The sequence below is a fragment of the Hyla sarda genome, chromosome 5 (assembly GCF_029499605.1).
Source record: "Hyla sarda isolate aHylSar1 chromosome 5, aHylSar1.hap1, whole genome shotgun sequence".
Classification (NCBI taxonomy): Eukaryota; Metazoa; Chordata; class Amphibia; order Anura; family Hylidae; genus Hyla; species Hyla sarda.
The window spans coordinates 30,307,797-30,321,139 of NC_079193.1; the positions used below are offsets into that span (position 1 = coordinate 30,307,797).

The window sequence follows — 13,343 nt, forward strand, 5'->3', positions numbered from 1 at the left end:
CCCACTTACCGAACACAACATGGTGGAGGCCGAGTTTACACAGCAAGCCACTGGAAGAAAAAGGGGCCAGCTTCCGGATCTTCACAAAAGGTAAGAAAATACATATATACATAATCACAACACACATAAAAAAACACATACTTATACACACATAACACACAAACATAACAACAAAAAACAGTATAAACAAGGGAGAACCCCTTTAATACAAATTTTTACCTGGGGTGCCCAAACTTTTGATCCCCACTGTAATACCCAGAAGTTAAGTTTAGAAGACTTTCGAATTATATATACTGTTATATATATATATATATATATATATAAAACCTGTTTTCTCTATTTCTTGCATTGTACAAAAGTGTCAGGCTGGGTTCACACCACGTTTTTGCAATACAGTTTCCTTATCGGGTTTTTGAGAAAAAAGAAAAAGGATTCCTCAAAACCTGACTAAACTGTATCAAAATGTTTGTACAAATTTTAATCCGTATACAGTTCAAAACCGTAAAATGATGTCCGGCTGCATCCGTTTTTTAAGAAAAAAAAAACGTTAACGTTTTTAACTTTTCATTCCATTATGAATAAAGTTTCACTTGTTTGATTGAAATTCCAAGAAAAAAACTGTGCAAAGTCAAAAACTGTATGGTGCAAACCGGATGGAACCGTACGCACATACGGTTCCCATTGACTGCCATGTTTAAAAAAAATGTTTTATACGTTTCAATACGGTTTTTCACCTGGACCAAAAACCGTGGTAGGCTACAGTTTTGGGTATGGGAAAAAACTGACAAGGCCGTACAGGATGCAAAACGGACACAAACTGATGCATCTTTTGGCATACGGTTTTCAATGGAGAGTCAATGCATACGGTTTTCAATACGGTTCCGTACGGTTTTCAAACTGAAAACGTACATGGGAACTGTATTGCAAGACGTGGTGTGAACCCAGCCTCACCCTAGAAGTAAATGGATGAGAGGTAGAGCATAAGTACAGGTGTAATAGAGCAACATTTTTCAATAATACCGTAATATCCCTGAGCTACAGGCATGGTCTGCTTAGGAGAACCTCCAAAAATGTGATTATCAAGGGGCGATCCCACTGATCACCTGAGGTGGGATCCCGGCCTGAAAGTGTTCAAATTCCCTACAGCACCACCACAGGGCAAATTAAGTATTACACGTCCATTAATAATTCCTTTATTTATAAAGCACAAACTTATTCTGCAGCACTGTACAGAGCCTGTCATCACCCGGGCCCCCGCAATCTAAATTCCAAATTCTATCAGTATGTGAGGAACCACACACAAAACACAGGGAAAACATACAAACTACTCAAGCCACTGAGCCACCATGTTACCCATTGAAATGAATAAGAGAGAAAATCTCTTTGACAGAATATTAGATGAGGGGCTTTATCAACTTTTTCTACTAAGACAACCAGGGAAACTCTGTACTAGGTTATTAAAGGGGTATTCCAGGAAAAAACTTATATATATATATATATATATATATATATATATATATATACTGGCTCCAGAAAGTTAAACAGATTTGTAAATTACTTCTATTAAAAAATCTTAATCCTTCCAATCATTTTCAGCTGCTGAAGTTAAGTTGTTCTTTTTTGTCTGGCAACAGTGCTCTCTGCTGACATCTCTGCTTGTCTCGGGAATTGCACAGAGTAGAAGAGGTTTGCTATGGGCATTTGCTTCTACTCTGGACAGTTCCCAAGACAGGTGTCATCAGAGAGCACTTAGACAGAAAAGAACAACTCAAATTTAGCAGCTCATAAGTACTGAAAGGATTAATATTTTTTTAATAGAAGTAATTTACAAACCTGTTTAACTTTCTGGAGCCAGTTTATATATAAAAGTGCCAGAGAAAAACACTTGTTCGTTGGCTGATCGCATCTTTTGTGCGGCGCCAAAAATCATTGTTATTTGCCACGCAAATGATTCATGGATTGTTTGCATTCCTAATCAAGCCGCGCAAGGGCCCAATAAGCGAGCACCGATACACAAGTCTGTGGTCAGAAATAAACAAAGAAAACTCTTTTAAAATAATGCAGATCTACCATCAGTACCATGAAAAAAAAACACATAATAAATTGCAATGTCAGTCACCAAATGACAAACTCATCTCCACTATGCAGATTTAGGCTTTTCTACGTCTTTATATTAAAGGAGAAGTCCCACGTAGGAAAATGTATCCCCTATCTAAAGCATAGGGGATAAGTGACTAATCACGGGTGGTGCGACTATGGTAGCCATGGGGGTGCTAGAAAATGCCTTATCACTTCGTGACACCAGGGCACCGTTAGCCTATACACGGTCCGAGGATGGAGACAGCTTCTCCTGGGCCAGACACGGAGAGTAAAGAAACACACCGACATCGGGTTACGGATAACTGTCTTTTACTAAGCAGGTGCAGATGTTAAAACACGCCAACAGTATGGTACAGAGTGGAGAGGATGCAGCATAACCCCTTGGGAGCCCTGTTGCCTTGCTGGGACTTGTGGTGCTTTTCACCCAATAGATTTGATACTGACTTGTAAGGAGACTGAAGATTGTTCCAGATAACTAGGGTTCTGTGAAGGTCCTGTAGCTTTCTCCGCTAGGGCATGAATTGCCAGGGCATGGGCACTATATGGCCAATAATTTAGGGGTTCCCAATGGCAGGCAGGGTCACGGGGGCTTACACAGCTCCTCTCTTATAGGTACAACACATATATAGAAATACACATAAATAACAGACAATATAATACATATGAAAATAGATTAACCATTCGATAAAGTGCTTCAACATGACAACCAGTCCCTTAGTGGGCCCAACACCTGTGCCGCAGGTCTACCTGAGGAAGTCCGAAGCCACAGGACAGCCTTTGGTGCTGGGACACCACAACCAATCGGAACCCCCTCAATCTCCAGTACGGTGCTCTGGCTTTGTTCATGGACTGAGCGGGGATCAGCACAAGTCCTCCATTCATTACTATGGGAGAGCCAGAGATACATGAGTACAGCGCTCATTAATTTTTGGCTCTCCGATAGAAATGACTAGAGGATTCTTGCTAACAGCCACTCAATAAGTGAGGGGTCCCAGCGGTCGGACCCTCAACGATCAGACACTTTTGCCATACTCTTTGGATAGGGGTAAAATTTTCCTTCGTGGGACAACTCCTTTAAAAGGGTACTCCAGTGGAAATTTTTTTTTTTTTAAACCAACCGGTGCCAGAAAGTTGAACAGATTTGTAAATCTCTTCTATTAAAAAATCTTTACCCTTCCAGTACTTTTTAGCAGCTGTATGCTACAGAGGAAATTCTTTTTTTTTTTTATTTCTTTTCTGTCTTGTCCACAGTGCTCTCTGCTGACACCTGATGCCCCTATCAGGAACTGTCCAGAGCAGGAGAAAATCCCCATTGCAAACCTATGCTGCTCTGGACAATTCCTGACATGGACAGAGGTGTCAGCAGAGAGCACTGTGGACAAGACAAAAAAGAAATTCAAAAAGAAAAGAATTTCCTCTGTAGCATACAGCTGCTAAAAAGTACTGGAAGGGTAAAGATTTTTTAATAGAAGTCATTTACAAATCTGTTTAACTTTCTGGCACCAGTTGATTTAAAAAAAAAAAAAAAAAAAATGTTTTCCACCGGAGTACCCCTTTAAGGCTGGGTTCACATTACAGAATCCGCGACCGGAAAAATTCCGGTCGGAGATTCCGGGTGCGGCCAGCTAGGATCGGACGGATTCCGCCTGAAGAGTGAACAAGTTCATTCTTTTGGCGGTGGAACGTCCACCGATGAAATTCCGTAGTGTGCACTATGCAGCGGAATCCCATTGCCAGCAAATTCCGTAGTGTGAACCCGGCCTATAACTTGTGTATGAGATGATGATAATGATGATTGGACGGTGCAATGGTGGACGCCATTCTGTGGTAGATCCATAAAGCTTCTTACCATTGTGAAGGGGCTGACCATCTTCGGTTTTTCCTCTTTTTCTTTTTTCTTTGACCAGCCAAATTTTTTTTTCTTGCTGGAATGGAAAATGACATAATCTGGTCAGATCATAGCATCACGTGATGTCAGACGTAATAAAATCATAGCTAAGTGATACTGGAATAGCTCAGGCCTCAGTAAAGGAAGGCACTATTAGATTATAGGGCAGTGTTTCCCAACCAGGGTGCCTCCAGCTGTTGCAAAACTACAACTTCCAGCATGCCTGGACAGCCTTCGGCTGTCCAGGCATGCTGGGAGTTGTAGTTTTGCAACAGCTGGAGGCACCCTGGTTGGGAAACACTGTTGTAGGGTATAAAGGCCTGCAGATTGAGGAGAGTGATGGGCAGCTGGGCCGTCAGTGGAATTACCAGTCAGGAAGTCAGCAGGGTATTGTAGAAAATAATGGCGTCTTAAAGGGGTACTTTTTTTTTTTCAATCATCTGGTGGCAGAAAGTTAAACAGATTTGTAAATTATTTCTATTTAAAAATCTTAATCCTTCCAGTACTTGTCAGCTTCTGTATGCTACAGAGGAAGTTCTTTTTCTTTTTGTATTTCCTTTCTGTCTGACCACAGTGCTCTCTGCTGACACCTCTGTGCATTATAGGAACTGTCCAGAGTAGAAGCAAACCTATCCTGCTCCTTACAGTTCCTAAAATGGACAGTGGTGTCAGCAGAGAGCACTGTGGTCAGACAGAAAGGAAATTCTTCAAAAAGAAAAGAACTTCCTCTGGAACATACAGCAGCTGATAAGTACTGGAAGGATTAAGATTTCTTAATAGAAGTAATTTACAAATCTGTTTAACTTTTTGGCACCAGTTGATTAAAAAAATAAAAATACAATTATATATATATATATATATATATATATATATATATATATATATATATATGTTTTCCAGGGGAGTACCCCTTTAATTCACAGTGAATAAAGGACTCCCGTACTTGATTTTTATGATCCCACAAAGAGGATCTGTCTACTTTCCTGTAAAGTTTTAGAAAACATACTTATATTTCCCATTAAATTACAATTCTGGAGCCTCTGGGGGAGATTTGTCCAAACCTGTGCAGAGGAAAAGTGGGGCAGTTGCCCATAGCAACCAATCAGATCGCTTCTTATATTTTTCAGAGGACTTTTTTTTTTTTATGAAAGAAGCGATCTGATTGGTTGCTATGGGCAACTGCGCCATTCTTCCTCTGCACAGGTTTTAATAACTCTCCCCCTCTGTCTTTGGAACGCTGACCTGTGCCATTCCTCTGTTATTCCTATTGGAAATGCATGAATAAACTAACATCTGGGCATTACCATAATCATCTGTTAAATTGCTACTGCTAATTCTCAGACCCATCCCAACTATTCCCCTCCCAGCTCTCTCTGTATACTGCTGCTGTTATCTCTATGGGATCAGGAAGTATAGTAGTAATTACACCTCCTCTCGAGCTCTATCTATATACTGCTGCTGCTATCTTTATATGATAAGCATATAAAGTAGTTATACACCTTCCCTTCAGTTCTATCTGTATACTGCTGTTGCAATCTCTATGGGATCAGGATACATAGTAGTTATACACCTCCCCTCCAGCTCTATCTGTATACTGCTACTGCCATCTCTATGGGATCAGGATATATAGTAGTTATACACCTCCCCTCCAGCTCTATCTGTATACTGCTGCTGCTATTTCTATAGGATCAGGATACATAGTAGTTATACACCTCCTATCCCAGCTCTATCTGTATACTGCTGCTGCTATTTCTATAGGATCAGAACATATAGCATTTATACACCTCCCCTCCAGCTCTATCTGTATACTGTTGCTGCTATCTCTATGGGATCAAGATATATAGTAGTTACACCCCTCCCCCGAGGCTGTGTTATATTTCTTTCTGCATTATTTCAGTTTTTGACATGATTTTCCAAAAATTTGTGGCAAAAATTGTGCCATTTTACAGCAATTGCGCAAATAAGAAACAATTTTTCATTTTGTGCTGCAATTTTGGGAAATAGCAGCAAAGACAGCCGAAATGCAGTAAAAAGTGCAGTAAATGTAGTAAAGAGTGAAACATGCAGTTGAGATTTAACATGTGAACACTACCTAAAGGCATCAAATCTTCATAAAGCAGCTAAATAAATAAATAAATCAAAACTTCACATAATGCGAACTAACCCTAACCTACTTATGAGTCTAATTAGTTCCCCTGGGTAAACTCAAGCACCAGAAGCTTGATTAGATGACCAGATGTGGTGATCAAACACCACACCCTCTCTTTCTCTATCTGGCTGGAATTCCACTAAGGTTTTTCAGTCAAGAACGCCCAAAGAAAGCGTAAATGCAGGGAAAGTCAGTGGCAGTTTTTCTGGCATTTTTAAGCCTAAAAAAAAAAGCAGGGACAAAACCTCAGTGGATTGCTAGCCCCCCTCTCTCTACTTTTCTCTCTGCAAAGTCAAAGGATTCATGGAAAAAGTAGGCAGCATGAAGAATCCATATCAATGATGTATTTGTATCCAGTATGGAGCTGATCTCGTGCCTGCCACATGAGCTAAAACAGGTAAACGCCAGGCATGCACGAGAACCTCTACATTATTCTCTAATAAAAGCCTATGCTGCACTGTATAAGAAAAAATAAAAACATTCTGTAGTGCTTATTTAATTTCTAGTTCATATCACTACACACATTCCATTACACAAGTGAAATAGTTACAAGATTTACTACAGCTATTTTAAGAAATGTTTGGACACATGTGTATACTACGTGGTTGATAAGATACAGGTTACTGTCCCGGAGAAGTACAGACCTTTGTCCTATTCTGGACGGTGTAGAGTAGTGTTTCCCAACCAGTGCACCACCAACTACAACTCCCAGCATGCCCAGACAGTCTCTATGACATTTTAAAAGCCTTCTAAAATGATATTTATACTTCTCAGTTAGGAAACCACTAATATTTAGATCTTAGTCTAAAGCAAAAGTTCAGTAACTTTATGTATATTGAGTATTTAAGTGTGCCTGTCCCTGGTTTTCATCCTTTTATGGCTCTTAATCCCCTTGTTTATGTTGCTCACTCTGCATGCAGTTCACTGATGAGGAGGGGGCGTTCCCCTCTTGCCCTCACATCTCATGTGGAAACTTTCTCCCTCTCACTCTTCAGAGCTGACAACTGTCTGCTCTGTGCAGTGAGGCTCTGTCACATGCCCCCATCATGCGCCCCTCTCATATAATGCCCTCATCATGTGCCCCTCACATATAATGCCCCCATCATGCGCCCCTCACATATAATGCCCTCATCATGTGCCCCTCACATATAATTCCCCCATCATGCGCCCCTCTCATATAATGCCCTCATCATGTGCCCCATACATATAATGCCCCCATCATGCGCCCCTCACATATAATGCCTCATCATGTGCCCCTCACATATAATGCCCCCATCATGTGCCCCTCACATATAATGCCCCCATCATGCGCCCCTCACATATAATGCCCCCATCATGCTCCCCTCACATATAATGCCCCCATCATGCGCCCCTCACATATAATGTCTCATCATGTGCCCCTCACATATAATGCCCCCATCATGCGCCCCTCACATATAATGCCCTCATCATGTGCCCCTCACATATAATGCCCTCATCATGTGCCCCTCACATATAATGCCCCCATCATGCACCCCTCACATATAATGCCCTCATCATGTGCCCCATACATATAATGCCCTCATCATGTGCCCCTCACATATAATGCCCTCATCATGTGCCCCTCACATATAATGCCCTCATCATGTGCCCCTCACATATAATGCCCTCATCATGTGCCCCTCACATATAATGCCCTCATCATGTGCCCCTCACATATAATGTCCCCATCATGTGCCCCTCACATATAATGTCCCCATCATGTGCCCCTCACATATAATGCCCCCATCATGCGCCCCTCACATATAATGCCTTCATCATGTGCCCCTCACATATAATGCCCTCATCATGTGCCCCTCACATATAATGCCCTCATCATGTGCCCCATACATATAATGCCCTCATCATGTGCCCCATACATATAATGCCCCCATTATGCGCCCCTCACATATAATGCCTTCATCATGCACCCCTCACATATAATGCCCCCATCACGCACCCCTCACATATAATGCCCTCATCATGCACCCCTCACATATAATGCCCTCATCACGCACCCCTCACATATAATGCCCCCATCATGCGCCCCTCACATATAATGCCCTCATCATGTGCCCCTCACATATAATGCCCCCATCATGTGCCCCTCACATATAATGCCCTCATCATGTGCCCCTCACATATAATGCCCCCATCACGCACCCCTCACATATAATGTCCCCATCATGCGCCCCTCACATATAATGCCCTCATCATGTGCCCCTCACATATAATGTCTTCATCATGCACCCCTCACATATAATGCCCCCATCATGCACCCCTCACATATAATGCCCCCATCATGCGCCCCTCACATATAATGTCTTCATCATGCGCCCCTCACATATAATGTCTTCATCATGTGCCCCTCACATATAATGTCTTCATCATGTGCCCCTCACATATAATGCCCCCATCATGTGCCCCTCACATTTAATGCCCCCATCATGCACCCCTCACATATAATGTCTTCATCATGCGCCCCTCACATATAATGTCTTCATCATGTGCCCCTCACATATAATGTCTTCATCATGTGCCCCTCACATATAATGCCCCCATCATGTGCCCCTCACATTTAATGCCCCCATCATGCACCCCTCACATATAATGTCTTCATCATGCACCCCTCACATATAATGCCCTCATCATGTGCCCCTCACATATAATGTCTTCATCATGCACCCCTCACATATAATGCCCCCATCATGCACCCCTCACATATAATGTCTTCATCATGCACCCCTCACATATAATGCCCCCATCATGCACCCCTCACATATAATGCCCCCATCATGCACCCCTCACATATAATGCCCCCATCATGTGCCCCTCACATATAATGTCTTCATCATGCGCCCTTCACATATAATGCCCCCATCATGTGCCCCTCACATATAATGTCCCCATCATGCGCCCCTCACATATAATGCCCACATCATGTGCCCCTCACATATAATGTCCCCATCATGCGCCCCTCACATATAATGCCCACATCATGTGCCCCTCACATATAATGTCTTCATCATGCGCCCCTCACATATAATGTCCCCATCATGCGCCCCTCACATATAATGCCCACATCATGTGCCCCTCACATATAATGTCTTCATCATGCGCCCCTCACATATAATGCCCCCACCATGTGCCCCTCACATATAATGCCCTCATCATGTGCCCCTCACATATAATGCCCCCATCATGCGCCCCTCACATATAATGCCCCCATCATGCACCCCTCACATATAATGCCCCCATCATGTGCCCCTCATATATAATGCCCCCATCATGTGCCCCTCACATATAATGCCTTCATCATGAGCCCCTCACATATAATGTCTTCATCATGCACCCCTCACATATAATGCCCTCATCATGTGCCCCTCACATATAATGTCTTCATCATGCACCCCTCACATATAATGCCCCCATCATGCACCCCTCACATATAATGTCTTCATCATGCACCCCTCACATATAATGTCTTCATCATGCACCCCTCACATATAATGCCCCCATCATGCACCCCTCACATATAATGTCTTCATCATGCGCCCCTCACATATAATGTCTTCATCATGTGCCCCTCACATATAATGCCCCCATCATGTGCCCCTCACATATAATGCCCCCATCATGCGCCCCTCACATATAATGCCTCCATCATGTGCCCCTCATATATAATGCCCCCATCATGCGCCCCTCACATAGTCACAGTGTGTGAGGAAGGTTAGTGAATGGAAGAGAGGGAGCTTACAGCTTCCGCTCCACCATGCTAGAGTATGCCCCCCTTACTACGCCACTGTACAGCGGGCAGCAAAATTTTGTTCCGCGGGCCGCGATTTTGAGACCCTTGCGGCCTGAGCCCTGCTTGTCCCGCCCACACTTCCTGTATTTTGTCTAGGTATGGAGACACAAAGGCAATAGCTGCAGAGACAGTGTCCTGGACAGTGAACGGGCCCCTAGTGGTAATGTGGTGTCCCGGTACAGGACCTGGTCCAGTCCCTTTGTCTAAAGTCCCCTCAGCCAGAGTCCCTCCATGTCAATAGGGCTCTCCTGTAGGGCTAACCCCTTGTCGCCTCATATAAATGGTATTTAATGTATATATATATATATATATATATATATATATATATATATTTAATATGTTATATAGGAATACCTCTGTATAGGACCTTAGAGGTCACGTGCCTTTAATTAAATTGTATTATGGTTTAAAGGTTATCTGCAGCATTACAAACACTTATCCCCTATCCCCGGCGATCTCCTGTACGGGGCCGCTGCTCTCCCATGCAGGGGGCGTGCCAGCCGCAGCATGACGTTGTGGCCGGCACGCCTCCTCCATACATCTCTATGGGAGAGGTGGGGAGGCAGCATTCATGCCTCCCCGCATCCCCCATAGAACTGTATGGGGACGGGGAGGAGACGGGGAGGAGACGGGGAGGAGACGGGGTGTCACCGTCGACCTCTAGGTCGATGCTACGTCACCATGAGCGCTTATGGCGGCGCCCCGTTAGGGAGATCGGGGGGGGGGGGTCCCAGCGGTCGGACCCCCCGCGATCAAACACTTATCCCCTGTGGATAGGGGATAAGTGTAATGCTGCTGCAGTTGTCCTTTAAGGACCTTTGGGTCATGTGATACCCAGAGTTCACTTGGTCAGGACTGACAGCTTCTGCTGACCAATGAGCTTTGTCCCGCCCCCTTAATATATAAGTAGCTGTAGCCACTAAATTCGCTCTCTTAGTTCCGGATTATAAAGCCAAGCACATCTCAGCACAAATATCAAATCAAGCTAGGCCTCAAGCCTAAAGTCCAGCAGCCACAAAACCGTGAGTTATCCAAGCTCAATCCTACAAATCCTGTGTGACTACTAGAAACTCAAATCTCCCAAAAATAGTAGCACGGTGGCTAATATCAAAGCTCATTGATCAAGGAGTCCCAGCAAACCTGTGAGGAACCTGTACCACGGTTCTCTCTCTCAAAGACTGTTATGTTACATGCCCTTGCATAAATTATACAGTAAAGTTACTTCAAGTTTACTTCATAAAATCTGCTGTGGACATTCCGTTATTTCTCCCTGACGTTTGTGGGACGGTTGGCGGTAGGACCATTACATTGAGGAAACCTCACCCTGGCGTCACGACAATTAAGGGTTAACTTAACACCAATATACCATACACTATCACCGCAACACCCAAAACTACCACAGTAAGAAGTAAGGAGCATTTTTTCACCCAAAAATATACAATTTTTTTTCCCCAACTTATAGTACAAATATACATATAATGTTATTATCTACATGACATAAAAAAGTTTTTGCAAATGAGAGCGCCCATTTAAGTTTAAATTGCTCAACATTCTCAACACCTCTGCTTGCTGTCACTGACTGAAAGCATTGCTTACTTTTAGAAGCTGATAACCCTTTGTCAGAAGGATGCATACATTTTTTACATTTGCAAGAATAAAATGAAAGGGACAAGCTACAAAATGGTGGTGGTAGGGGGTCCAACTCCCATCATCCTTTTGATCAGTTGGGTGGATGCAGCCGTGACTCTCTAACCTATACCCTTTATTGTTTACCTTCCATCAGGATAGGCCTCAATATTGCAATTTAAAAAACCTTTTAATGTCCCTGAGACAGATGACCTTCACAGACCACCAGGTGCTGCCCACTATTGTGTTGACTCATTTTTTTCCACAACAATCGGACCCCCGAGGTTCAGGATGGAGGTTTTATTTCTGATAAAATCCACATCAGAGAATAAATGGAAAACAGGAAGAGACAGAGAAAAATTACAATAATTTCTAGAAAATATTTTTGCTTGTTCCCTGCTATCCCGATGGAAGCCACTTTAAGGGGCCTTTATATCAACATTTATATCCTATCCACACATAGGGGATAAGTGTATGATAGTGGGAAGCTGACCACTTGGGGTCACCCGCCATCTTGAGAACGGGGGTCCTGAGTGTCTACTCAGAAATTACACGTGCACACTGTCGCTCAGTCGCCTAATACGGCATTCGGTCACCTCCACTGGGTCCCATAGACAATGACAGTAGTGGCAGCACGCTCGTGACCACCACTCCATTACAATGGGAGACTTAGGACCCCAGTTCTCAAGATGACCAAAGCTGATTCCGTAACCTGCTGGGACCACAATGAAGAAAGTCACATACTGTAAATGCCGACTCCTCCAGTACTCACCTCTTCTCCTCCTCATTGTCTAGTTGTGGTATGGGGTGTGATGCAGGGCAGATGGAATTACCCGAGGGGCAGATGGCCTTAACCCCTTTTATTTGAGACGCCAGGGCGTGGTTTATCCTCAATACCATCCGAAGGTATAACGCTGAATCTTGGGCTAGGCACGGGGGCAATAATGACTCCGACGCCAAGTCACGGACAACGGTAGCTTTACTGAGTGACAGATGGTAAAGTCTATACAGTGTAGCCAGGGCCCACGGAGGTGACCAGTGACTTCAGAGACCTTAAGGGCTCGCTGGGACTTGCAGTGGTTTTGGACAATTTAGTGCAGGCCACGTTGACTTGACAATAGATGACAGTGACTGACATGACTGGAGACTAAGCTGTGACTTTTAGCTGTAGACTTGTAACTTGTGGCTGCAGACTTGACTTGAGGCTCCTATGACTCCAGACTCTTAGGCTCGACTGCACCTCAGCAAAGACTCAGGAACTAAGAGAGAGAAGAGACTCCTCCCAGGGCTTTTATGGGGGAGACTCTGGTGGGGTCCCATTGGTCACCCATAGGTCACATGGTCACTGATACTTCCTGGGTAATAATCACATGACAACTCACATGACAACTGGTGATCACATGTTAACCTTTCTTAAGGATACAACATTCTTATATACATAACATAGGGGATAATATACAATTACAGTAGAATAGATGCAGGGGGGACCCAGGGGACACTGACGGGAGGCTGCCTGACAGGGCAACAAGGTTACGGGGTAACAACTCCCGTACTGGGCCACCACACTAGTGCAGTGTTTTCCAAACAGTGTGCCTCCAGCTGTTGCAAAACTACAACTCCCAGCAGTGTTTTTGGAAAACACTGGTCTAGGGATATTCCATAAATGTGTTTAGTTGGAATACCCCTAAAAGGCTATGGTCACATGGTGGAATGATCACCGGGGAAATCTCCGGGCAGACATTCCATAGACGGCA

General features: G+C 43.8%; 1 pseudogene; it reads right to left on the bottom strand.

The window, feature by feature from the left end:
• LOC130273009 (ATP-dependent translocase ABCB1-like) overlaps positions 1–13,343 on the bottom strand; it is an 85,818-nt pseudogene that overhangs the window by 45,901 nt on the left and 26,574 nt on the right.